At 41.2% G+C, this 26520-nt stretch overlaps 1 protein-coding gene and 1 pseudogene across 1 annotated transcript in view; one reads left to right on the forward strand and one right to left on the reverse strand.

The window, feature by feature from the left end:
• The window catches only part of LOC144762337 (uncharacterized), a 97974-nt pseudogene extending 92728 nt beyond the window's left edge, over nucleotides 1-5246 (reverse strand).
• MYT1L (myelin transcription factor 1 like) overlaps nucleotides 1-26520 on the forward strand; it is a 1346830-nt gene that overhangs the window by 70217 nt on the left and 1250093 nt on the right. The gene's annotated exons all lie outside the window — the stretch shown is intronic.

Raw genomic sequence — 26520 nt, forward strand, 5'->3', positions numbered from 1 at the left:
AGCAACCAGCACCATAGGTTTCTGTAGAGACTTAGATTGAGCACAGTACAGATTGTAGTTGCCTTCCCTCAGCAGAGTTCTTATTTTACCAGCTTACCTCCATGCCTCTGTGATGGCTGTTCTGCACAAAGAATGTTTCACTATATGATTTTCTTAAAATATTATGGACTTCTGAGAAAGCAATATCTTTTCCTTTTTGATGTAGTAGAGCCATTTTTACTTTTCTGCAGTCATTGTCAACTATGAGGATTTATTTTGCAACTGCTGTTTGCATTCAACGTGCTTTTAGACAGAGGGCATATGTTGCTATGTAATATGTTTACATTTTTAAAAATTGTATTTCATTCTGAATCTTTTTTGTCTTTTTGATGGTTTTATGATTCTTTTATGATCATATATTGATCTAATAAAGATTGTTGAACTGTGAGTAGATGATTCAAGTATTTGTGAAAATCTTTTCATAATTTCTTCATGAGCAAAGAGTTGGAAAGTCTGCTGCCATCTGTCATTTTTGCTGATGGCATTTGGTCAGCGGATTTGGAGGATTTTCCTCAGTCCGTTTTTGTGACACGGAGTACTTTCTGTACTACATCTTGTTTCTTCGTACAGCTGGAACGATTTTCAATCTACAGATAAGAACATTTTTCTAGATTAATTTGGTGCTGTTTGCATTATGATCTGCAAAACATTTGGGCAATCATTGGTGTTGATGACGACTATAAAGCTATTGACAAACAGACATCACGAGTTTGATCCTCTTGGAAATTTTTGTGCGCGCCCTGAGGAAGTCTTGGATGAATCCCCATATTAGACGAAACACGTGTTGGCTCGGTGGCTTTCGTTTGTTGGAAGAAAAAAGAAAAAATAAGAACCGAAGCACTTACCTGAAAATATTTGGCATAATAAAATACCGAGAGGAACATTGGAGAAGACTGTGTGGACTTAATATTTATCTTAATATATGAATATTGCTCAGGACATTGATTTTGTTTTTGTATGTCATATGGGTGTATGCTGGGTTGTCATTGTTCAATGCCCTTGTGAGCACTCTCATAAATGAATGAAGTGAATTATTTACATTGATATACTCAGGTGCATCAAAATGCACAATCATTACCCTACTACCTGTTAAACTTTTATCTTTGACTCTGTTTGTGATGGTCACTTTCATCCTCCCAGTTTCTGCTCCATACAGAAGAACCAATTTCATTTTGGTGTTACAAAGCTTGATCCTGGTGTGCAGTGATAGGTCCTTGTAGCTGCAGATATTCTTTAGCTGAAAAACGAGCAGCCCTTGCTTTACTGATTCTTACCTTGACATCAGCTTCTGTGTCACATTGCCAGTCTATGACACTGCCCAGGTAAGTGACGGCCTCAACTTCTTCCAGTGGAATGCCTGCAAGAATGACTGCAGTTGTGCTGGCTGTGCTAGCCTTGATGATCTTGGTTTTTCCCTTCTGAATGTTGAAGCCAAGTTGTGCTGATATTGCTGCAACCCTTCTGAGTCTTCTTTTGCATCTGTAGATGTGTATGGGAGAGTAGGGTCAGGTTGTCTGCAAAGTCGAAGTCGTTGAGCTGCGTCCACGGTTTCCATTGGATCCCATTTCTACTCCTTGCTGTGGATAACTTCACGATCCAGCCTATGGCCAGCAGGAAGAAAAAAGGAGAGAGCAAGCTACTTTGTTGGAGTCTGACCCCGCTTGGAAGGCATCAGTGAGTTGTACTCCATGGACTATCTTGCAGGTCATTCCCCTGTATGAGTTCTTAGTTAATCCTACGAGTTTATCCGGTACACTATTGTGTCAGAGGAGTTTACAAAGGGTCTCTCTGTCCACGCTGTTGAGTGCCCTTTCATAGTCGATGAAGTTGGAATAGAGAGGGGAGTTCCATTCCATGGACTGCTGAATGATGATGTGCCGTGTTGCAATCTGGTCTAGACAGAATCGATCTTTGCGGAAGCCAGCTTGCAAATTGAACAACTGAGCATCAACTTGTTCCTCCATTCTGTTCAGAATGATAATGTTGAGCATTGCCTGGGGTTGATAGAAGAGGTATCCCACTGTATTTGTGTATTTACTCAGGTGTTCTTTCTTGGGGATCTTGATGAGACATCCCTCCTTCCAGTCTGTCGACAGCTTTTGCTCTTCCCAAATCCTTCCAAACAGGGGGCGCAGTATGTCTACTAATGTTTTAATGTCAGCCGTCAGTGCCTCTGCAGGAATGTTGGCCGGTCCTGCTGCATTCCCATTTCTCAGACATGTTATGGCTTGATATATTTCTTCCTTGGTTGGTCTGCTGCAGGTGATTGACAAGTCCTTTTCTACTGACTACATGTCTGGTGGAGACTGTGGCATGGTCTAGTACAGCAGTTTTTCAAAGTGCTCCACCCATCTTCATTGTTGGCCTTCGTTACCCATGATCGTTTTTCCAGCTTTGTCTTTAACAGGTCTTTCTGGCTTGCTGTATCTGCCGGAGAGTTTCATTTTTATGTGGTAGAGTTCTTTCAAGTTTCCACAGCTTGCTGCTTCCTGGATTTCTGTGGCAAGACCATTGATAAATCTCCACTTGTCTGCTCTTAAGATTCTCTTTGCTTCATTGTTAGTTTTGGTGTATTCACCTTAAGATGTTGCTTTTTCTGCTCTTGTTTGGCTGGTGTTGACTGCAGCTTTTATTTCCTTTCTCTCTTGGATTGTGCGGAGAGTCTGGATGGAGATCCATTCTTTCTGTTTGTGCATCTTGGGACCCAGTATCTCCTAGCAGGTTGATGTTACTGTTTCTTTGATCTTCTCCCACTGACTTTCTACTGGGTCACTGTCATCCTCTAGTTCCTGCAGGACGCAAAATGTGTTACTGAGGGTACTGAGTACTTTATTTCTGTGCATCTTTGAGAAAGTTGGTGAAGTGGGTGTTATATAGCTGACGTTGGTTTGTCAGTTTTATCAATGTTTTCTTCAGCTTTAGCTTTAGTATATTCATTAAGGATTAGGATCAAACTATTGTGGACCTTGTTAGACCTGTGGGGTAGTTTTCCTCTAAACCTTTTTCCTTCTCCCGCCTCTTTTGCCAAATTTGCATTTGTTGGCCTTAGGGCTCCATGCACGTTACCACTTCTAACCAGTGCCAAAGCGCTTTTGTTTGTTCCCTAAAACATGGCTAGATTGGCTTACACCTGATTGGGATATTTTGTTTACTTATAAGTCCCTAGTAAAGTAGTATACCATGTACAAGGGCATATAAATTAAATACTACTAGTGGGTCTGCAGCACCAATTGTGCCATCCACTTAAACAGCTCCTTAAACATGGGTAAGGCCTGCCATTGTAGCCTGTGTGCAGTTTTAAACTGCCAATTCAAGTCTCAAACTGTTTTTTAATACATATAAGATACTCACAGGGTAATCCATAAACTGCCCATAGGACAGGGTGCAGTGAATTTGAAAATTGGACATGTACCTTTAAGTTTTCCATGCCCTGGTAGTAAAAAACGCACAAACTAGTTTTTCAATACTGTCATGTTAGGTGGTTATATTTTCTAAATTTAAAAATCCTCTTTAATCAATCAATCAATCAATCAATTAACTAGGATTTGTAGAGGATGGTTAATCACCCGCGAGGGTCTCCAGGAGGGAGGATGATGTTCGGAGGTGAAGTGTAAGGTCATTCCAGGACTTGGTGGTGGGGAAGGAGAAGGAGTGTCCTCCAGTGTAGCTTTGGTGGATGTGGGGAGTATATGCGAGGGCAAGGGATGCAGAGTGCAGGTGTTAAGAGGGTTGGTGGAAGTTCAGGCAGTGGTTGATGTATGCTGGTCATTGGTCATGGAGGTCGTTGTAGGCATGTGTCAGCATCTTGAATTGCCATCTTTTCTGGATAGGGAGCCAGTGGAGGTTCCTGAGGTGGGGGTGTTGCAGGTCCATTTGGGGAGGTCAATGATAAGTCTGGTAGCTACATTCTGTATTATCTGGAGTCTCATCGGGTGTTGGGTGGTGATTCCTGCATAGTGTGCGCTGCCGTCGTCCATCCGACTGGTGATTAGGGCCTGTGTGATGGTTTTTCTTCTGCTGATGGGGAGTCATCTGATGATTTTTCAGAGTGTTTGGAAGCAAGCTGAGGAGACTGCATTGATCTGGCATCTCATGGTGAGTTTGCTCATCAGGATGATGCAAAGGTTGTGGGTGTCATCTGTCGGAGTGGGTGTGGGTCCGAGTTCAGAGGGCCACCAGATGTAGTTCCTCAGTGAGGTGGTAATCCCAAAAATCAGCACTTTTGTCTTCTATGTGCTGAGCTACAGGCAGTTGGTCTTCATCCAGGTGGGGACACTCATCATGCAGTTGTGGAAGTTGGTCCTCATGATGCAGAGTTCTTCTGAAAGCTAGAGGATGAGCTAGTTGTCATCTGCGTAGGATATGAAGTTGAGGCCATGGGTGCTGATGATGTCAGCATGGGGGGTCATGTAGGTGTTGAACAGTGAAGGGCTAAGGGATGAACCTTGAGGGATGCAGAGGATTATGCTCTTGGGTTCTGAAGTGAAGGATGGTAGGTGGATACTCTGGGTTTGTCCATTCGAGAGCGTCCCTAGGATCCCGATGTGGTGGAGTCTCGTGATGAAGTTGTGGTGGGATATGGTATTGAACACTGCTTAGAGGTCGAGGAGGATCAGCACTGCTGTTTCTCACCATTCAAGGAGGGTTCTGATGTCATTGTGGCAGCAATCAGGGCGGTCTCAGTGCTGTGGTTGGTGCAGAAACCAGATTGGGAGGTGCCCAGCAGGTTGTTTTTCGCCAGGTGTTAAGTCAGTCGGAGAAGTTGATGGACATCTTGAGGACTTTGATGGGGAAGGGTAGCAGAGGAATGGGGTGGTAGTTCTTGAATTTGCCTGGGTCGATGGAGGGTTTCTTGAGAAGGTGTTTGACCTCTGCATGTTTCCATCTGTTGGGGAAGACGGCCGTAGTGGTGTATGCGTTGAGAATGGAAGTGAGCTTGCAGCTGATTTGCTTGCTCCAGAGGTTGAAGATATTATGGGGCAGGGGTCTGTAGGGACTCCGGTGTGGATGCACTTCATGATGACTGTGGTGCTGTGTGTGGTAAGCTGTTCCCATGAAGTAAGTGGGTGGTTGTGGGTGGCATTGGTTGGTGTCAGGAGGCTATGGAGGGCAGTGGGATGGGGTTCTAACTTACTGGAGATGGTAGATATCTTGTTGTGGAAGTAGTTTGCCAGGGTGTCAAAGACATCCTGGGTCGGGGAGATCATGATCCCAGTGGCTGATGGGCAGGAAAACTCTCTGACAATCCTAAAGAGTTCCTTGCTGTGGTTGGAGCTAGCTTTGATGGCGTCTGCCAGGGAGCCACTTTTAGTGTATTTTAGTCATTGGTGGTATTTGTTGAGGGCTGACTTGAAGGCGGTTCAGTCTGTGGGGTCTTTGTTGGTGATTCATCTTCTTTATAGCCATTTGCCTTTGCATTTCATGGTCCTGTGTTCTGGTGTGTACCAACTGGCTTAGTGGTCTTGTTGGTCTTGATAGGGATGTCTTTGTTGGCACAGTTGGTGATCCAGGTAGAGGCATTTTTGACTGACTGTTCAAGGTTGGTTGCTGAGGTGGGCTGGGTGATATTGAGGCCATCAGTCCATTGGGTTTCTGTAATTTTTTTCTAGCGGTGGGAGGAGCTGGGAGGCTTGGTGGTGGTAAATGGGGATCCTGTGCTAGTGAAGTGAATGATGGCATGGTTGGTCAAAGTGAGTTCAGTGACATGACTGCACTTGACTCTGTCGTGGAGTGGAAGTTGTGTCAAGTGTGTGTCCTTTCCTGCGCTGTGTTGGGTTGGTGACCAGTTGGGTGAGGCTGATGTCGCTCATGCTTTCCAGGAGGCTGGCGGGCTTTGTGTCTTTGGTGTTGTTGAGGTGAAAGTTAAGATCGCATAGGAAATAACGTAGTGGATGGAGTCAATGGTGAGTGGGATGATGAATTCAGAGATGTCGCTGTAGAAGCTGTGGTGTGATTCTGGGGGACTATAGATGAGGGTGCCTCTGATGGTAGTCCTGCCATCGATTAGGAGTTGGAAGTTGAGGTGTTCCATCATCGGTTTAGTGTCGTCTCCGGAGGTAGTTCAGCAGATAGTTGCTTTGTGAATGATGGTGTTTGTTGGTGCGGTCCCAGTATATCATCTTGTAGCTGTTGGGTGTTGCTGTGGTGATGTCAGGGTGGGAGGAAGGGTTAAGAAGCGCTAAAGGTTAAGTCATATTTTAAGTTGCAATTCTGAAAATGCCACTTTTAGTAAGTTGCCATTTTCTTGTCCTAACCATTTGGCGCCTGTGGCCTGTATCATAGATCACAAGATTAGTTGTGACTGCTAGTTGGCCTTTGTGTATTCCTCCCAGTCACACAAAGGGGGATTCGGTGATGGCAGGATGGTCCAGCCTGACAGGATGGAAGGGGAAGAGCTGTGCACAGCCTCACTTACAAAGGAGCTGCCTCAGCACACATTCAAATTTACACTGGTCTTTAGTGACCTCTGATCCAGTGGAGCCTGAGCAGTAAAGCACCAAATTCCAGGACCTCTAGAAGTTTCTTCCACTTCAAAGCTGGTACCAGATGTAAAAATAGAACCCTCAAACCCCGTCTTCAGTTCACTTCTGGACCTGCATAGGACTCTCGGAGAAAAGTCCTACTGCCTGTGGCTTGCTGTTTATTTCAGAGAACTTCCCTTCTGTACCAAAGGGACTGATATGCTGCCTGAAGCCTGCCATGTGCTCTCAGAGGACTGCTTTGCTGCTTTAGACATGCTTTTCCGCTTGAACCCTGGATCACCAGAGTGACTCCAAAGGCTAGTTTGCTGCCCTCCTGTTTAGAGCTACAGGGACACAAACAACTCTAAAAGCTTTCAAAGTGCACCTGGATACAGCCAGAAGTGACTCCTGACCCCCCCAAATGGGGCCTCCAAGTCCTGGACCCTTGGAAGTGGTGCTAAAGTTGCCCAACCAGCCAAACACAAAAACATGGAACTTAAAAAAATTCTGCCCAAAAAGTGCTCTGATAAACAAGAGGAGACCAGATCCTACCTCTTGCTGATCAGCCCAAGGTGGACCGCCAGTCAGCCTGACTTTGCTGTAGCTCCCACTACAATCTTCTCGACTAATCTGCGTTTGATGTTTTTTTAATTTTACCCATACTTAGGTTATTTATTATAAAAACTGGTACTTCCATCAACCTAAACATTTTTTAACAGTGCCTACGTAATAAAGTGTAACTTTTTTTGCATCTTCCTTTGTCTGGGCTTTACGGTCTTTGTCTGTGCATTGTGCGTATGTTACCTGCATTCACCCGAATGTCCTTGCAAGGTCTTGGGATGGCCCTGCTACAAAAAGGTGAGTCAGACATTATATTAGACAGACAGTGACTCACCTCTGTTGTGAATATCTGAATTTAGATACTGTAGAATCTCGGTCAGAGGACAATCAGTGTCTAATTTTACTTCAAACCATTTCCTGTCAGTGACTTATTTGACACATTCACCCCTATTTCTCTCTTCGATGTTACTGAAAGAACCTCCTCTAGTTTGTATATTTATTGTTTTAACTACATTTAATGACGAATAAAAACAAATTACTGTGTCCCTTTTTCAGTAAACCATGAATATTCAAACTACTTAATAATGCCTCTTTAAGGCTCTTCATATCTTGGTTGCAGTGGAAAAAAGTAACATAACAGTTGCAGCGAATCTCATTTTGAGAAATGGGCATATTAAAAACAGTTTGATTCTCTTCGATTTCATTTGACAGCTAACTTTACTGGTCAGAACATATACTAGGCGTGTCTTCTGTAGAGACAGATGTGCACTGCAAGTCACAATCTTGAGTCTCAGTAGAGCCGATTCAGCTGTTCTTCCATTCAAGAGTGCAACTGTGAATTAACAATAATAAACACTCTGAATAGGGTAGTCTGGCAAAGAGATTTCAGGTAGTGGAAAGGCAACAGATTATAAGAGGTCACTTGTAGAGGTTGGAGACCCAAGGAGCTGAGCGATGTGCCGTTGAATTGTGTCTATTTCATGTAATGTACCTGTTGAAACTTTGTTTTTCAAGTCTGTCTTCTATACCATACCATGGTACATAGATGAATGTAGAAGGAGTAGGATTCTCAGATGAACGTCTCTCAGTTGAGCTGCTCTTTATCACCAACCCACGAGGATGGTGATGGATAACCCTGTCTCAAAATGGAGCTCTTTAATCCCACAATTGCCTCAGATATTCTGCAGAGAAGAGTACTGTGCTCATAAATGATCAAATGACCCAACCATTGATGTGGAAGAATCTCGCACAGCATTACAAAAACTCTCCCACAAAAGGTATCCATGGGCACTGGGGTCTATCTAGGGAGAGCCTCACAGCATAAATCATATCCAAAAATCCCTAGACAAAAAGCAGATATAGACCTCCACAATCATGTGTGTTACAGATCCCTATAGCTCTACTCAGGAAAGATTTTCCAGAGGTGTCTGTTCCTTTATAAAGCGCTCTACCTAGTACCAGATTATCATTTCTAAAATCAAAATTCATTAGATTAAATGCTGTGGTATATAGCTCAAAATACAATTAAATGTATGCTGATCGAGCTAGGATAGACCCATTTGTCTATCCATGTTGTCTACATGGCCTCCTCCCAAAATTCAGCTTGAGTGATCAAAACCGGAAAAAGCCAAACATTCAGGACCAAAAAATAATATTGTATTTAGGTCCTTATATTTGAGAATACATGTCTTGTACTTGAAAGGGTATATTGCAATGTCGCACACTCGCACATAAATCTCATATTGATTCCTTTGATTCAGAGCTGGCCTTTTTTGATGAAATAAACAGGCGTGATATAATCTTTGACACAGAGAATATGACTAATATGTCAGAATGTGAACTGAAAACAGATGCATCCTCTCTTTTTTGGTTTTCTGTCTTTAACATACAATTTCATCAGTTTCCGAGTCTTTCTAGCACTGCAATCATATAGAAACGAATGTAAACACAATAATACACTGACCGACCGCTATAAATCATAGAGGACCTTGGTGCCTTATAAGGTAAGGGATGACAAGCTGGGTGCTTTATACAAGCTCAGAGACCCGACGTGACTTTTAATATCAATTTAATATTCTTACTGCAGTACATTATCCTATTCAGTACCAAAATCGCAATATTTTACATTTCTAATTTCCTTTTGTGATCAGCAACAACATCATTTAGCATAGCTCTTAACTGTCGCTTATATGGAAAGTCCACTGCTCATTAAATCAAATTTGCATTTTTATTAAATACCAGTTTTTTGCTGATCTAAAACAGTCGTCCAGCCAATGCATTTCAATGGAAGTCATCATTTGACCAGCATTTCAGTCTTAGAGGACCTTCATTACCACTACGACAGGTTGAGAGCTGTGATGCTGCCCAATGCATTTTAATGGAGAATCAGATAGCTGGACCAGCATTTTAATGAAGCAGTAATTATAATGACTATCGATTAAAAGCTGTGAGGAGGTGAAAATGGTGGTAGATAAGATGTTACACAGTAGGCTTGTAGGATTTTAGTCAACATTTCACTTTTTCTGAGGGGAACACCTATTTTGACGTACTCGCTGACGAACACTGTTCATACTGCACATCTAGGGACATGATCATTGCCCCTTGGAGGGAGGAGGTTCGACTGATGTGTTGCTTGTTGTGAAAAAGTCAGTGATTTGCAAAATTGTAATTAGGGCATATATGTAGCCAAAGAGATTCTGTTTTGTCTTTGTCATAGCTTCCATTTTTATTTAGCTCTTCTGTGCCAAACGTGGCATAGGTTTTGAACAGTGCTCAGGTTTAAAGGTTAGGGGTATTATGTTTAGTCCTGGAAAGATGATCTTGGTCTATCAGTCAGAGGAGGGGAGCAGCATTGGGAGCCAGGTGAGTATCATAGCTTTGAAATGCCATAATGATTTTATACCCTAATTGGTGACTTTTTATGGCATCGGTGTAGGGTTATAATGAGGTTTTTTGTTTTTTGTTTTTTGGATGTGTGTTCCCTCCACCTACAAACTTTGTGTATTACTAGAACATAGCTGCCTCTCAGTGATAGAGCTGAGCCCTTTCTGTCGCTACCTTAGCTTTTTCTCACATTCCCTGTTAATCTCTTTTCGGTAGGGCACATTACACTACTCTCTCAGGATTCCTATTTTATATAGTATTGATTTTCTAAGTGTCCCTGCCTTTCAATTTAATTTTACAACTTCTTTTGCCTCTGTTTCATTTAAATTTACCATACGCTTGGACCTGTCTCCCTGTCTTTGGAGAGCTTGACACTATTCTCTTATGTGCCCTTCCCTTGTCTGCGATTATGATTTCCTTGGAATGTTGCAGTAGTGATTATTCATGTGAATCTGCTGTGTTGTTATTCAGAGTTCAGAGTTTATCAAATTACTTATACACTTACTTCTTACTACTTTTTACTTTTTTACTTTGATCCTAGTTTGCTTTTTGTATTCAATATATCAGTGATGTGGCTTGCATCTTTTGTTCCCGCAGACACTTTCTAATGCTGTTTCTGACCAATTATTTGAGTTCACAAATTTCTAGCTTAATATTTCAATCAATAATATGCCTTCTAGTCAATTTTGCTTACTTGTAATGATTTATTTCCTTAGAATCCTAATAACCTACCAGTCATACCTCCTTAATCTTGGATGAATAACAACTTCCCTTAACTATGAATTGTGCTTTATTATTTTAATGTAAAAGCACAAATCACCTTTTTCTCTTAAGTCCGTTACTCAATTGTCATATTGTGCTCTGTATTCTTTACACTTAAGTCTGCTGAAGAAATCCTTTATCAGTTTTCAAATTTCAGGCATCCGGGGCGCTTCTTCACTGCGGAAGAAGAGCCTTGGCCAGCGCACTCCAAACATTGAGTCCCATTAAAGGACATGTGTAGGTACTTTCTATATCTGTTATAGTACCCGATGGCATCCCCATCCGAGGCCTATGCCAAATAGATATCTTTATAGAGTGAGCATAGTTAAATACCCACAATCGTGCATTCAGGTAATACTTTCCCAGATCACCTGGGCACGAGATTAATTGAACCATTCATTGTTGGTTTAATGAAAATTGTTGTGAACTGTTGTTGTGGAAGTCAAGGGCTACACCCATACAGATCAGAAGGCCAAAAGAGTAGTCCTTTGAGTCACTCTGGGTCCTGGGTTCAAGATGGAGTTGCAAATTCAGTACTTCTTCCCCAGGCAAGAGGCCAGCTGTTCAGACCAACAGGGCAGCAGCTCCCCCAGAGGGGCAGTCCAGCAGAGTAACAGTCCTTTCAGCAGCACAGCAGTCCTTCATCCTGGCGGAGTATCCACAGGTTCAGAAGGGTACTGAAGAGTGGGTGTCCGACGTCCATCTTTTATATAATGATGCCCCAGTTCAGGATGGTGGAGAAGCTTTTAGACAGTGGCTTTGAAGTGCATGTAATGCCTGCCTACCCTGACCTGGCACCAAGCTGGCTGCAGTAACAATGTGAGGTTGTTAGTCCCTTTGTGTGAAGGCAGAACACAGGCTATTATGTTGCAAGTGTGGCTGGGCCCAGGTCCTCCCACCCAATCTGCCAGTAATGGTCCATCCAGTCAGACCTAAGCTGCCATTATGTGTGGCTTTCTAGGAGGAATACACAAAGCCTGTCGCCCACACCCAGACATGTGACCCAGAGACAGACTGCAGGCAACAAATGACTATGGCAAGAACATGCCAACTTTCTAAAAGTATATTAATAACTATGGGTGACCCAATACACCCTTGTGGGCTTGGGTAATAAGGTTAGGCAAGTTGAGCTGGCCCACAAGGGATTTTATTCTCAAAGATACATAAGAACCCATTCTTCCTTTTAGCCACTGTTAAATTTAATTATTTTTGAGTTTCTGATTCCTATGTTTAGGATCAACTCAAGTTTTGATTTTGTGGAGAAGGGTATTGATACATTGATGTCTAGTATATATCCATCTTTGATCTATTTTTGACTTCTGCTAACAATGTCTATGAGAGCTATTGGTTAGGAACCCCCTTTTCTTGTATTTCTTGCATGTCTTGAATACAAATCAAACTGCCTTTTACCACACCCGTTTACTGTAATTTATTTACTGAATTAATCATTTATGTTGTATTTCAAATGGTTTGAGGTGACATATGCGGTCATGTGACAGAAGATATATCGAACTATTTAAAACATATCTTTGAGAAGGAATCCCTTGTAGGCAGCTCTACCTGTTTAACTTTCTAAAAGTGGTATTTTCAGAATTGTAATTTAAACTCCAACTTCACCATAAGTTAGGATTTTAAATTGTTATTCCAGAGACACAAAACATGAACTGGTTACCTCTTCCCATTTGGAATTTACACTTATAAAAGGGTATAAGGCAACTCCAATGTTATCCTAAGGGAGAACTAGACATCACAGTAGTAAAAAAAACAATTTGGGAGTTTTTCACAACCAGGACATGTAAAACTTAAAAGTACATGCCCAACGTTTTTATTACATAGCACTTTGCCCTATTGGCTACCTAGGGATTACCTTAGGGGTGACTTACATTTATTGAAAAGGCTAGATTTGGGACTGGTAAAAGGTTTATTTTGTCAAGTCGGCATGGCAGTTTAAAATTGCTAACACAGGCTCTGGCAGTCCCGAAACCGGCGTTAAGTGGCTACTTAAGTGGGTGGCACAATAGGTGCTGCATGCCCACTAGTAGCATTAAATGTACAAGCACTGGGCACATATAGTACTACTTTACTAGGGACTTACATGTACATTAAACATGCCAATTGGGTATAAGCCAATTCTGCCATGTTTTAAGGAGAGAGCACAAGGACTTTAGCACTGGTTAGCAGTGGTTAAGAGCACAGAGTTAGAAAACCAACAAAACCAATTCAGCAAAAATAGGAGGATGAAGGCAAAACGTCTGGGGATGGCCCTGCAGAGAAGGTGAGGTCCAATACACCTATGATTTCAAGCCCCATTAATCAGATTTAAATGCTGATGCCAGTATCAGATTTTTTAGGACATGCACCCAGAGGGCACCTTAGAGGTGCCCACTGTAACCTTACCAGTTGTACAAAAATGCAATTGTGCAACTCCTAACAGCTCCTCCTTAGAAATCACTATTTAGGAAAGCAAGATTATATATATGAAATAACATAGGATTCGCTATTAGAAAATTTTGACAGGATGAGAAGGACCAAAGATTTAAGATCATATAGAATAATGTAGCAACTTCACAAGGAACATAAATTGGAACTGGAACCCATAAAGTATAATTTAAAGTGGAAATGTAGAAAGCATCCCTTTCATGTTATTGTAACATGGTAAAGCAACAACAATACCTCGAGTAGTATCGCTCACATTTCAACAATGAATAATGTGCAGCTTTTGTTTGGAGAAGAACAAGGTACTGTGTCTATTTCTAAACAGGGTGAAAAGTTGCACGTGTGCATCGGCGATTTGTTTTAGACAATCACGTATGTTGTGTTTGCTAGCCATATTTTCACTCCGGAAAAGAAGTGACAGAAGCAGTATTTTTAAATCTGGGAACTTATCTCTATAGGTAAATTAGCTCTTCCATCTTCCTGTTGCCCATGGAAACCAATCATTTGCAATCATTTCTCACTACATGGCCGTTGTAAAAGTCAGAATAAAAGTACCATTCTGTAAAAGAATAACTTGTGGAAAGTTTGTGGGCTTGTTCTCCCTCATTAATGTGTCCATGTGTTTTAGTAACAAATGCTTTGTATGCTTAATCTATCAGACATGCATGCAAAATGTACTCATAAGGCTTTGCGAGCAAATGAGTGAGCCAGTGAGTATTCTCAAATAGCCTTGAAGCAGTTTGAACTGCATTATGTACAGAATGCAAACCGAAGATGGATTGTAAAATCTAAAGATATGGTTTGTTTCTTGTCAGACTTGAGAAGTATTGTAGTGCTATGACAATCTTCTAAATGCAGGGATGCTAAACTTTGTAAGTGTCTTTGGTTACAATACTTCTGTTAGTCAGCGAGACACGTGAGTTAAATAATAGCCAGTCCCCTCAAATACGGGTGAAGGAGGTTTTCACCTGAAAAAATATTAAGCATCCTGAACAAATCGATCTGGCATTCTTCCAAATCCACCCCCTGTCTTTGCATAACAAGCTCTACTTTATTTAAAGGGTGCATAGCCGCCCTTATTCCTAGTAGTATGCACAGATTTTCTTGACATTTTAAACACCCAAGGAGGATTTAAAAGAGTCAGCTGCAGACTGGAGAGAGAAGAGTGTGTGGGGGCTGGGTCATCTCTTTGACAATGTGTGAATCGATGTTTCCCTTTATGCCATGCTGAGTGTGGGGCACTGGTGTGAACATCATGTTAGCATATAATCAGGCTACAATTAAGTAGTGGCCTGGAGATCTCTTTCTTTTGTTTGCTCTGGCCTAATAGCCCACAGCAACGTTGCAATAAGAACTACTTCCAGTATGCAGGAATCTTCTTTGATTGCTGTGACAATTATAAATCTAGAGGTAATCCCGAATCAAGCAGGAACAGGAGAATCTGCTTGGGTCAAAATATATAGTAACACAGTAACACCTGCACCATCGAGTTTTTCTCAAGGCACAATTCCCCCGTTAAAAATAGGCTGAATCCATGTGTATGGGATGAAGAAAAAACTTGAGTCAAGTACTGATTTCTACAGTTATTTCTAATTCCAATGGTAAATACTCACAATGGACCAGTAATACCACACCCTATAATGTGTTAGTAACTGCGAATGCTAGTATTGCTGCATCAGTTTTCACATAGACCTTGTAATGAGGGCTTCAGTGTTAGGAAGCCTCTGATTTAACCCCAATTAATCACCAGAGATAATCCAATGTTTAGAATTAATCAGTTTGACCCGTCAACATCACTGTGGAGTCAATTTAGTTTAAGAGACTTATTTGTGACTGAGAAGTTCCAGCCCTGCCTCTAACCAAAATGACATTTTCGTGCATCATTAAATCTATAAAACCATCAGTAGTAGGGCTGCCTTTCAGAACACAATACTTGTACCTTGGGTATGACGGTTACAACAATTCCAAATACCCAATGAGCAGACAGCTTTTATGGGCAGAAATTATTCTGGCTGCTGCTGCAACCTTTGTTTTTAAAAGAAGGGTGAAGCAACAGATGAAAAAGTCACTTTCGAGGGCAGAATGGTGGTCTGTAGGTACAGTCAAAATAAACATAATGGGTCGGCATGCCTACCAGTGGCATAGCTAAACACTTTTCTGCCCATGGCGGTCCGTGTGTGTGTTACTCCATAGCGGACGCATGGAAGAGCGTGGGGGTGGAGAGTTGTGGGGGTTGCTGGTGATTCCTTGGTTTCCTGACCCGCGGCAAACACATGTAAGAGCAGGGGGAGTGGCTTCCACCCCCAAAACCGGTGCCACTCCCCCCTTGCTACTCCACTGAGGCCTACACAATACAGGGATTATAGCAGGCGTGGTGCTCCTCCATTTGGCAGTTGCCAGCTACCTGCTCCAAAGAGGCAGACATTATAGTATGGTTTCTGATGTAGCTAACGCAGTAGTATGCAGGAAGCTCATTAAGTAATTTGCCTGGGCCGTGTTCAGAATCTTTGCAAGGCCAACTCAGACTTTCATTCATTCCAGGTAACTATCTTCAGTGCCATTGAATTAATAATATTAACGTGTTAGCCCTTAAACACACCAAGGCTGCAGTATCAAGTTCTGAACAAAAACACAGTTATTATTGTTGCATGAAGACAGACTTCTTTGCTTTTGTTAGAGACACTGTTGGATGAACGAAGTATCTTTGTGATAGGCACAGTGGTAAAAAGTACCATAGCTTAGAGTATATCATTCATCACAATTAGTCACAAAACCTGTTCACTCCCATCCTCAGTATTATTTTTGTTCTACCACTACTAAATAATGCCTTTAGGTGCCGTAAAGTGAAGAGCGAATTATAGAATAGCATTTATGCTTTCAGGAACCCATTTTCTGACTTTCAGAGGAGTCAGGAGGTTTGTGATTCACCTCTCAGGGGTGGCCGTAGGGTCTCAAGGAGTCACCATTGTTCGTTACAGAGTCTGCACTTTCTGAGTGATAGACGTTTCACACCTGCCTCTGGATTTGGTTTTGTTTGGTGGAACTTGCTTAATGGGATCATATGCTGGACTCTTTGACATCGGAAACGCTGATTGGTGAATGATCAGATATGTACCCTATTGCTATTTCTGTTACAGGGCGTGCTATACAGTGCCAAACAGCAAAGCCCATTTTAAAAATCGCATACATGATAATTTCGTCATTTGGTCAATTAGCATTGTTTGTGTGATGAGTCTTGGACTAAAACATGCAGTTCCAGAAAGTTCAAGTGTTGCTCCCACATGCAGAAATAGCCCACCTACACACTGAGAGGGAAAAGGGAAATGGCCTACTGGTTCTGTTTCTGCAGTACATGGTCAAAGTAAAGCCTTGTCAAGAGTTGTGAACAATGTAAAGGGGAAGACAGAGGGCAAGAGATGATAACACCTGGCAAGAACGTGGGAGGAATGCACAGATTTCAGTTAATAGAAGAAACAGGGCAACAGTCCGTACACAAAGGCATAGGAAGGGCTGGCCTTTATGAACTAGTCTTAGATTTCTTGAGTGTGTGAACCATTTATTGACAGTGCCTTTACAACAAATGCTTACAATGCTCTCTGATGAACCGAAGATGCTTGACCACACTACCACAAAGATAGTATTTGGGATTAATAAAGTAAGCCCTGTAAACCACGGCAGGGTCGTCTGGACTTTTTGCATGGTGTGCCCTTACATTGGCAAACCTACATAAAAAACCAGCTTCCTACGGATAAGCATTAGAATTCAATTAACTTCTAGAATGAAAACGGGTTTATAACTCTGCCTCTCAAAGGAAGTTTGGAGGAGTTTGGGGGTTATTCAGGAGTAGCTACTCTACATAAATTAAACACGACCAAGTGCCTCTGAAGTTCACCCAGGGGTATTTAGGCCTTACCTCAAAGTAGTTTCATTATTCTATGAAGACATAAATGAGGCCATTTTGGGTAGTAGAATATTTTAAGGGTGCACCGTTTTTCTTTACAGACGTGACGTTTTGTGACTGAAAGTATTTCTTAAAGGATGGCATTTCAGCTGGGTACCAACAGAAATGATAGAAAAAGACCCACATACTGAAAATTACCTCCTACACTGTCCTAGTAAAGGGGAACATACCAGAGTAATTCGGACTTGTCCTCTATATCAGCTCCTTTCTATATTTCTGTACTTCACTGAGAACTATTTTGAGCTTTAGGAACTGAAAATGTTTTTGTGTGCACTGTAAGTAGGATTTGTTTCTCCTCAGTGTCTGTGATTGTTTTCGATCTCTGCCAGATATCTGTCTTTACGTTACAGCATAACCTAAAAGGAATGTTTTAGTGTAATATAATTGAAGCTTTAAATGTCACCTAGATTAAATCAAAAGAAATATCTGTGTTAAAATCTACTGTGGGCAAAATTTACTGAGAGTCGCAAGTCGATGATGTCATCAGCCGTGCTCATGCTATTAACGCCATTTAAGCACAATCTAAGCATTGCGTTACAGTGGAAAGGTGAGCGAGCAGAGCCTTGCATCAGATTTGCACTGCAGGTACAAACTCCAGTACAAATTGTGCACAATGACATGAAGTCAAGGGTAGGCTGCATAAAATGTGTAATGTTGCAACAATCAGGTGGTATTCCGCGTAACCATTTTTACACCTGTTTCGATTTTGGCACTAGGTTTTTATGCAAACCCAGGTCATGCTAGTTTAGCGGATTTAGCTTTGCTTGTAACCCCAGGGGTGTTTGTACTGCCCTCACCCAGTGTGCTCCATTAACCCATATTGCCAAATGTTTGTCGGTCCATGATGCAGGGCATTTGCCAGTGCACTCATGTCAGCTTTTAGGCAAACAATACGTTTTATGTGGGAAAGTTGATTAACTCTGCCATGCATGCTGCTTTGCTTTGTGGTGCACCCCTCTGTATTGTGCAAGTATTTATGGACAACATATAGTAAATCTGGGCCCATGTGTCTCTGACTGAGCATGTTCACACCCGTTGCTTATGAACGATTTGAGTCTGTGGTGAAGTTTCTTGATTATGGCCTATTTTCAGATTGTGTAGAAGGTGACTCTTAATGGCGAATGCATCTTTTCTACCACGTTTTGGCCACAGTTGAAGTCTTCTTTTTACTCATCATATTATTTTATTTGTTTTTTTAAACACCAATTTACATTGGATATTCAAATGTTGGTTTCAGTTTTATCACACGGATGAGCCCAAACATTGTATTCATGTGTAAATGTTGAACGTATTGAGAGACGTCGGTCTTTAGTTGACAGTGTGCAATTGATGAGGTTCTGTCTGTACAATATGATATGGAATATCAGAGGCCTGTAAAAGCCTTTGTTGGAATCTTTAAAGCAGTCTTCTTTTCAGGCGTTAAGTAGTGCATAGTTTATGTACGCACCAACCAGCGGTGCTTTTGTGGGACTTTAACAAAGACAGATAATGTTTCCAACGCCCTAGCAGCGACACAGAAGTAACTCACCGAAGCTGCAAATACCCGAGGTCGCGCCGCTGATGCCACTGTTTTAGTATGAGCACAGACGTACCAAACCCAAAATTCAAAACGACTCGTTAGATAAATTGCCCCATTATATGTACTTTTTAAACATCTGGAAAAGTTTTGCAGTAGGCCAAAACCACAAAATCTTGTACTGGATGTCTTGAAAGAGTGCGACAGGTGGTGTGATTGCTATTTCGTTTTGTTTTGCGATTGTGACCATCTCTAATGAGTACTGTGTCCAACACAAGAAAGACATACGTGACATTTATAGATAAAAAAGTAAACATAATTGTGTTTGAGATACTTTCGCTGACTTTTATGAAGTCACAACTCTTCTTTGTACACATACAACGCTAATTGCTTATATCAGAATGAAAAGAACAAACCCCATTGTTGGAAGGGACAAAGCACCCACGTCATCATCCTAATCCATTGAGGATTTAGAATGCGGAAGCCCCCCTATGTGGCTCAATCAAGTAACAATAGACATACCTATTCTCTAAGTGTATGTTTATATCATTGAGACATTATAAACCATGGTTCTGCAGTGTTGAAAACAATCCTTCCCTTAAGAGCTCCACACCCAATGTTCACGCCAAGAAGTTTTGTCATGCATTCTCCACGGGCAACCTAATACACCTGTTTACAAACGTACCTAACCACCTGTTCAAAATGTCATGAGGCTAATGATCAAAACAGTGTCACCACGCTGAGTACTGTGGGCAACTCTGGAGCATGCAATGTAGTGCTGGTGTACCTCGCTCCGCTTGCTGCAAGTACAGGAGAGGAAACAGTTGTTTTTCTGCTTATAATATTCATTTGATTCCACGAAATATGTCATAGTCCTTCTAGTTGCTGCAATCTATGTGCCCTGGTGCATATCGTCCAGAAATTTCCCAATCTGCTGATAAAGGTGTACTCCTTGATCTAAGCAGCAATTCCAACTCCTGGCTGTATCATAACAGCGTAGTACGATCTACTGCAATATTATATTGCAGTAGATCTTGCAATATAATTTAAATTCTCTATGATTATTTGGGGGAAGGAATAATCCTTTTTAGGTTTGCCTTGACAGTACACGTTACCAAGACCTGGTTTTATAATTTTTCAAATATACATAGTCTCCTCTTTGTGAATATTTTCCTCTCATCCCTTGCTATCGGCTCCCTGCGGTATAATTCCACCTCCTGTGAAGTTCTTGCATTGTAATGCATGAGGGACTACTTTACATCTCAAAAGTACTCTAAAACATCACGAATTACAATATGTTCTCATAGATGCATGGCACAGAGAGCACGATCATTTTGTTCTGTTATTTTGTCACTTCAACAGGCGTTTTTTAATGTTTTAGTCAGGTCTCAAATGCAAGTCAGAACTATTGGCTTTGCCAATGTTTACTTCATGTTGCTGTGGGTAGATCGTGGAGAGGGAGAGTAGCTCCATAGCTTAGATTGGTAGGTTTGTTGGAAGAAAATAACTAATGAAGACTCGACCCATGAGTCACGACCCATGAGTCACGACCTACAGACTCATATTTCCTCTTAGTTTCCTACTGCTTTTTAAATCCGACAGAATAACTATTGGATAATCTACAGCATCAATAGTCAGGCTCAAAAAATGAGGCAAGATTCATTTACCAGAATAGACTATACTTTTCTGTGATATGCCATTCATCGTTATGGTGTAACAGAATAAGCATTGGCAAGGCCAGTAAGACTGGCATGCGTTAGTTCGGTGAGGCCTCACCTGCTGTCTTTTCAAGTCCTTGGTTCTAAGGGGACTGCACGGCAGCAACAGGAAGGGGCAGTTGGGGCTCTGAATCATGAATGAGTTGACTGGTGGGAGGATCAGGTGGCCTCATGATGGCAACACGAGGAAGCCTGGAGGGGGTCTGAACGCGCAATCAGTGGCTCAGTTGAAGGAGCTGGGCTGAAGAAGGAGGGGGCCCACTGTAAAACACACTGAAGAGCAGCTTGGTGGATGGAGGGAGAAGCAGTGTGGCTAGCTTGATGGGCCTATTAGTCATTCAGATATGGCAAACACTACCTCTTGGAAGCATGAAACACCTCCAAAATACAAAATACACCAAGTTACAAGCTACATTGTGCAAAAAGGGACTACTTTTCTCCATCGCTACGTTAAGTTCCAAAAATATATTGTCAAGGGCTGATGGGTAATGCCCTAAAGTCCCTTTCTGTATATTGAAGGTTTTTTGGTATATTGTATAATATGTGCTGTGCGTTGCTGTTAGGGTGACCAACCGTCCGTAAATTTCATGGACTGGCTGTAATTTGGGCCTCTTGCCCGTTGTCCATGAAGAATTCTTTCACAGACGCCTTTTGTCCATAATTTCGGACTTTAGAGTGAGCTTCCCCCTGCAAGCAGCCCGAGAGTCCTCTAACTCTCACTGCAGGGGCCAGCTCGTGCTCCTGCTGTGATCAGTGGCATACAGCAGCCTCTCCCCGACCTGGCACATGCCTCTATCGGCCCATTATCATTATGTATGTCGGCCTAATTATCACAAACAGAATGATAATGGGCCAGTGACAACATTTGCTGGGCCTGCTTCTGCCAGAGCCCAGGGCATGGCAAACTGCTTTTGTCTATGGGCTCCTGTCACCTCACCAGGGTCAAGCTCTGGGGTGGGTGGAGGTTTCATTTTGGTGCATGTTACCCAGGTGCATCCAATATGCAAAGGCAGGTATTTAAGTTTCACTTCGGCGCACAACAGATGCAGTGCAAGGTTCTCTCAACCTAATATAAACTTATTTTGACTTGTGCTTTTGTTGGTCGTCTATTTACGTATGTAATATTACGCAACCTCCTCCGATGTGTCTGTAAAGTGTACCTTTTGTCTCTAATTTTTGTACTGAATTCTGCCCTTCTGCGCTGAATTTTTGTCCTGAATTTTGACCCTTTTTTCACTCACTGTCCTGAATTTACACCCATGCCAGTTGGTCACCCTAGTTGCTGCATGTTTTGTACAGTGGTGACATCAGGGCATTGATGGACAGATAACCTGTCTGTAGCCGCCTTCTAATGACAGACAACTTCACCTAAATTGGTAGAACCTGTGACGTGCAGCTGTGGGAATGGTGTGGATTAGTATGCTGTGTCCACAAGTGGTGTGTTTGATGTGTTTTGGTATGCTGTGATGAACGAAATATAGATATAGCATTCCATTTTCTGGTCTTGGTACGGTGTTATGTGCAGAAGTATGAGCAGTTGTGTTATGGTGTGGAGAAACAGAGTATTGTGAGTTGCATGGTACAGTTGTATATGTTATGTCAACATAAGGAGTGTTGTATTGTGTTTTACATTGTCGGGTATGTATGATGATGTGTGATGTGTTTTGGGTTGATGACATGGGTTGACAGACTGTTGTCTGGTATTGCTTTGTCTGTAGTAGTATGGTATTCAGATTAGTGCATGGCATGCTTTAAGGCGGAGCTTGTTTGGTATTTTATAGAATTATATCGCTTGGATTGGAATAATATAGTGTGCTTTGCTCCGGAGAGGGATGAAGCAGGGTGGTGAGGAGGTGTGAAGTGGTGCAGTAAGGGAGATAATGTGTACACTGAGATGTTTTACTCTCGAGAGATGATTATGGAAGTGCAGATTTCTAGTAACAGCACAGGATATTCCACCCTACTACAATACTGCCATCACATCAAGATTCTAAAGCAACAAATCACACCCTATAACACACTAGACTTTATCTCACTACTCTTCCGCACAAATTAGCACTGCATAATCCCGCCACACATTGTGATGTGTAGTGGCGATGTGTGCATGGTATAATGTAATTCTTTGTGGTCTAGTGTGTTTTTTAGCATTAGGAGGTGTAGTACCACATGATTACATGTTGTTGCAGTCCCAGTTGAGCGGATATGTACAGTTCAAGTTTAGCATAGGCATTGATGGGTGGGAATCGAGCTGGATGAAAACTAGCGTATAGAAAGCTAGTAAGTGAAGAACATGATCTTGCATATTTAATTCCACAGGCATCATATTAAAAAGCTCGACACTTGTTCCTTACAGGCCTAGTAACTGTTGTAATACATGAAAAAAAATCTTGACATTTCATTGGTGAGTGTCCCTTATCAACCCTGTCTATGAAGGTAGTGGGCTGAAGTTAATAAAATTATTTTACATATGCGAGTTGTAATTTACAACTAAACGTTTATGAAAATTAAATTAGCTAGGTCGTAGTTCAGTTTAATTCCTGGGAACTTCCCATATTATGCACATTTGTTTCGTAACGAAATCAAATTTGATAATCGTACAAGGCAAAGGAATGCAAAAAAAGGAACATTTTTCATAATCGTACAATTATAGTTTTTGCACACTACAGCTAATTTTAAAATACATGCTTTCTTTAAACGTTTGCAGTGTGTAGCTTGCTCATTTCTTACCTATACCATTCAAGTTTTGAGCGCCATGATTTCCTGCAACCGTCTGTCCTGCACTATTGCGCACTTTCCTAATCACTAGTAGTCATTTGGAAAATTAAACAAGTGGCCTAATTCTTGCATCACAGGATCCATTTCACATAGCCTAACTTATCAGTAGTTGTATCTTACTCCAGGCAAACATGGAGTGGAATTTCCGTAGGAGAGACATTTTTAATCATGGCTTCTATAAGTTAGTATTTCTTACTCATGGAGACTACTTCCAGAAAAGCTTTGAAACCTTCAACAGACATCCTAAATAATACCAGGTGGTCTGTCAAAGTACCTCAAAGAGCTGAAGTTCTGACATGCTTATGTTTTTTTTCCTATTTCTGAACCTTACGGCATTGTCCAGATTTTTTTTTTTGTTAAATCGATTTTTTTTTAACAGTCTGGCCAAAGGCATGGCCTAGTGCAGATGTGATCAGTGGTGTTATTTAACATGCCATGAGTGATGTTAAATGTGCGATCATAAGTCATCAATGACAGGGCATGAGTTGTGGCTACTTTACCTAAGAGTCACTGGCAAATTTCAGTGTTTTTTAGGTTTTGTTGTCTTAATCATAGCTTCACTGTAAATGTAGTTTTTTCAGTATATTTTCGAATTTTTTCAATCCAATGTTAAGTTGATGTAACCACTGGAAACCGTAACTCCACACACACTACCTCTACCATCAACCCTGTCTCTCATTAACCCGCCATACGGACCCTGTCGGCAGTGGCGCAGCTTTGGCCAGCAAGAGAGGCCAGCTATTAAGTACTCATTAGTCGCAAATTGTGAGTCACAAACACTAAGGATTGTGCATCTGGCCCTTATACTCTACAGAAAGGAGTTAAAAGCCCATCTGCTCATCAGGTGTTTGCCCTACTCAAATGATTTGTGAAGCATCTCCCCCCTGACCTGACATTTTGTACATCTATGTGTACTTACACAATAGGATCCCAATACTCTGTAGATGTACTTTACATTTTTCTGCCCTGCAATTTATTTTCTTGTTTACTGACAGGTTTCCACATCATTTTCTCTAACATGATATATTCATTGTGTGATATTATCTAATTTCCATTGTGCTATATCATGTCATGCATGTCTAATGAGGCCTCCTTAATGTTTTGTTACTTCATATCATGGTACATTGAGGCTCCAGGTCTACCTTAACATGATTTTGGTGTGTGAATACTTGGCGCTTGGTGTTCTGTTTAACTGTAATGTTTTGAGCAACTTTCATTCTTTTTCCTACATCTACACAGTATTACCCTGTTAACTTTTCCTAGAATTATTTAGTCCTGCATCTGTTAAAAGGTTTTGGTCATGACCATGCATAGGCACAACATTTGATATACCGTAGCTATAAAAAATCTATTATTTATTGAGTTTCACAAAATATGCCATGTACTTGTGGCAAATAGCATTATTGTTGAGAACGTTTTCTCCTCTGCTTATTACCCCATGCCTTTCTTTGAATTCTTCAGCTTTCTACCATTTGTCCCATTCCTCTGCTTGGAATCTGTGCAGCACTGTTCTGTGTTGTCCCCTTTCTAACATATTGTTTGCTGCCTAAAGTCAACTTCCAATAATGCTTCTCTATCACTATTAGTTTTTTCTTTAGGAAGGGTGACTTTTTTTTAAACAATGAGATTTATTATCATTCTTGCATTTCTATTACTTTGAACGTTTCTGTATAGAACAATTTCAATTAAAATTACAACATAGGAAGGTACAATTTATTGAATGCAGCTTTGAAATGTATTAGAAAATTATTTAGCATGCCTTCCAAATCATTTTTTCTAGGGGTGTTTCAAGGTGTTTTAGCAAATTATATTTGTGAAGTTTTCGTTTTTTACAGTACTCAGAATTTGCAATATGTTCAGCTTCATCTGTTTGACTGCACACTGAACACCAATTTTGACCAAGATGTGTAGTTTCTTATAGTTCCTTCCCCACATTGACAAACTACGAACTTTGTGGTTTGAAGTTAGATCATCTCTGATGAGCTTCATCCCATCCAATGTGAAATTGTCTCAAACATCCATACACATAAGTTTCATCTGAAATGTTGTAATGCCATTGTCATATCTTGTGTCACCTTCTTCTCCAGCATACTACTTACTGTACAGTGAGTACCATAAATCCTCTTCCTGGAGCTGATGTTAAAAGAAAGGCAATATTGTACTGCCCTCATCTGAAACAGGAGTAAACCTTCTAATTACTGAAGTTGCAGTCATTCTTCTGTAACAGACAGATTTGTTCTACTCTCTCGCCATCCATTGGCATGAATTGATTGGATGACTTGGTAAGATGGCTTCGCATTGTTAATATTCACATTGTAGAAGCCAGACTTATTGCAGTAACACATCTCAGTTTAAAAGTATGTGTCCTGAGATGAGTGGGTGTCACTTGGGGTCAAATTCCCATGCTGGAATCCAACTAGCACTGTAAATAAGAACTGTCACGAGACACTTGTGGCACTCTTTCTCCACATGTGCCCTGCAACATTCCATTGGTCTATGCAGATTTGTATGACTCTGCTTTATTGCTTTTCTTGCCTTATATAATGATCAATTAATTAAAAGAAACCCTAATTACCCACATACAACAATATTCAGCATTCTTTAGCAGGTTTGGCATCTTTTCTGTTGAAGGACTACCGCACAAATTCTCAACTCTGTAAATAAGGTTAAGCAGCCAAATACATATTTCAATAATTCCTACTCTCAGGTGAGCAGAGCGGGCCATATTGATTGATATTATAGCAAGGTCACTGGCTACAGTCATGTCTAGACTTTCTCTCCTGAGGCGGTGCTTGATAGTGGTAACAAACTACTTAGGGCTCAGCACTTTCCTATAACTAATGCATAATTGAAAGTTTTCACACATGAACATGGTAAGGTATCCAGTGGCACAGTCAGTATTGCTGAAGTATTCAACAGTGAGCAAAATGTTATTCCTTAGAGAAAAGCCAGATAGTGTATGTGGCTATTAATGGTTGCCTAATAAGTTGCCTTGCAAGACAAATGCTGCAGCGGATGTACACAAAAGCCTGGAAATACCATAATGCATGATTCTTGAATTGTATAAGAGGTGGCAATAATAATTAACACAATTTTTAAATGATTTAGTATAAGAAATTGAGTTGTTGCCTGACTGGGGTGTGAGCCCTGGTCAAGCAGCGACCACAATCCTTGTCAGGGTGAGGTACAAGCGAACCCTAAAGTAACTTGTGCTCAACCCTCTGGTAGCTTGGCATGGAGCAGTCAGGCGTAACTGAGAGGCACTATATAAACAAAAGAATATGTACAACACTTCATACAGACCTAGTTATACTAATAGGGATTTCTTCAATACATAAAAGATGACAAATGACAAAAGTCCAATCAGTAGAACCAGAGATATGCAAATTTATAGATTTTAGTGAAATA

Source organism: Lissotriton helveticus, chromosome 6, assembly GCF_964261635.1.
Source record: "Lissotriton helveticus chromosome 6, aLisHel1.1, whole genome shotgun sequence".
Classification (NCBI taxonomy): Eukaryota; Metazoa; Chordata; class Amphibia; order Caudata; family Salamandridae; genus Lissotriton; species Lissotriton helveticus.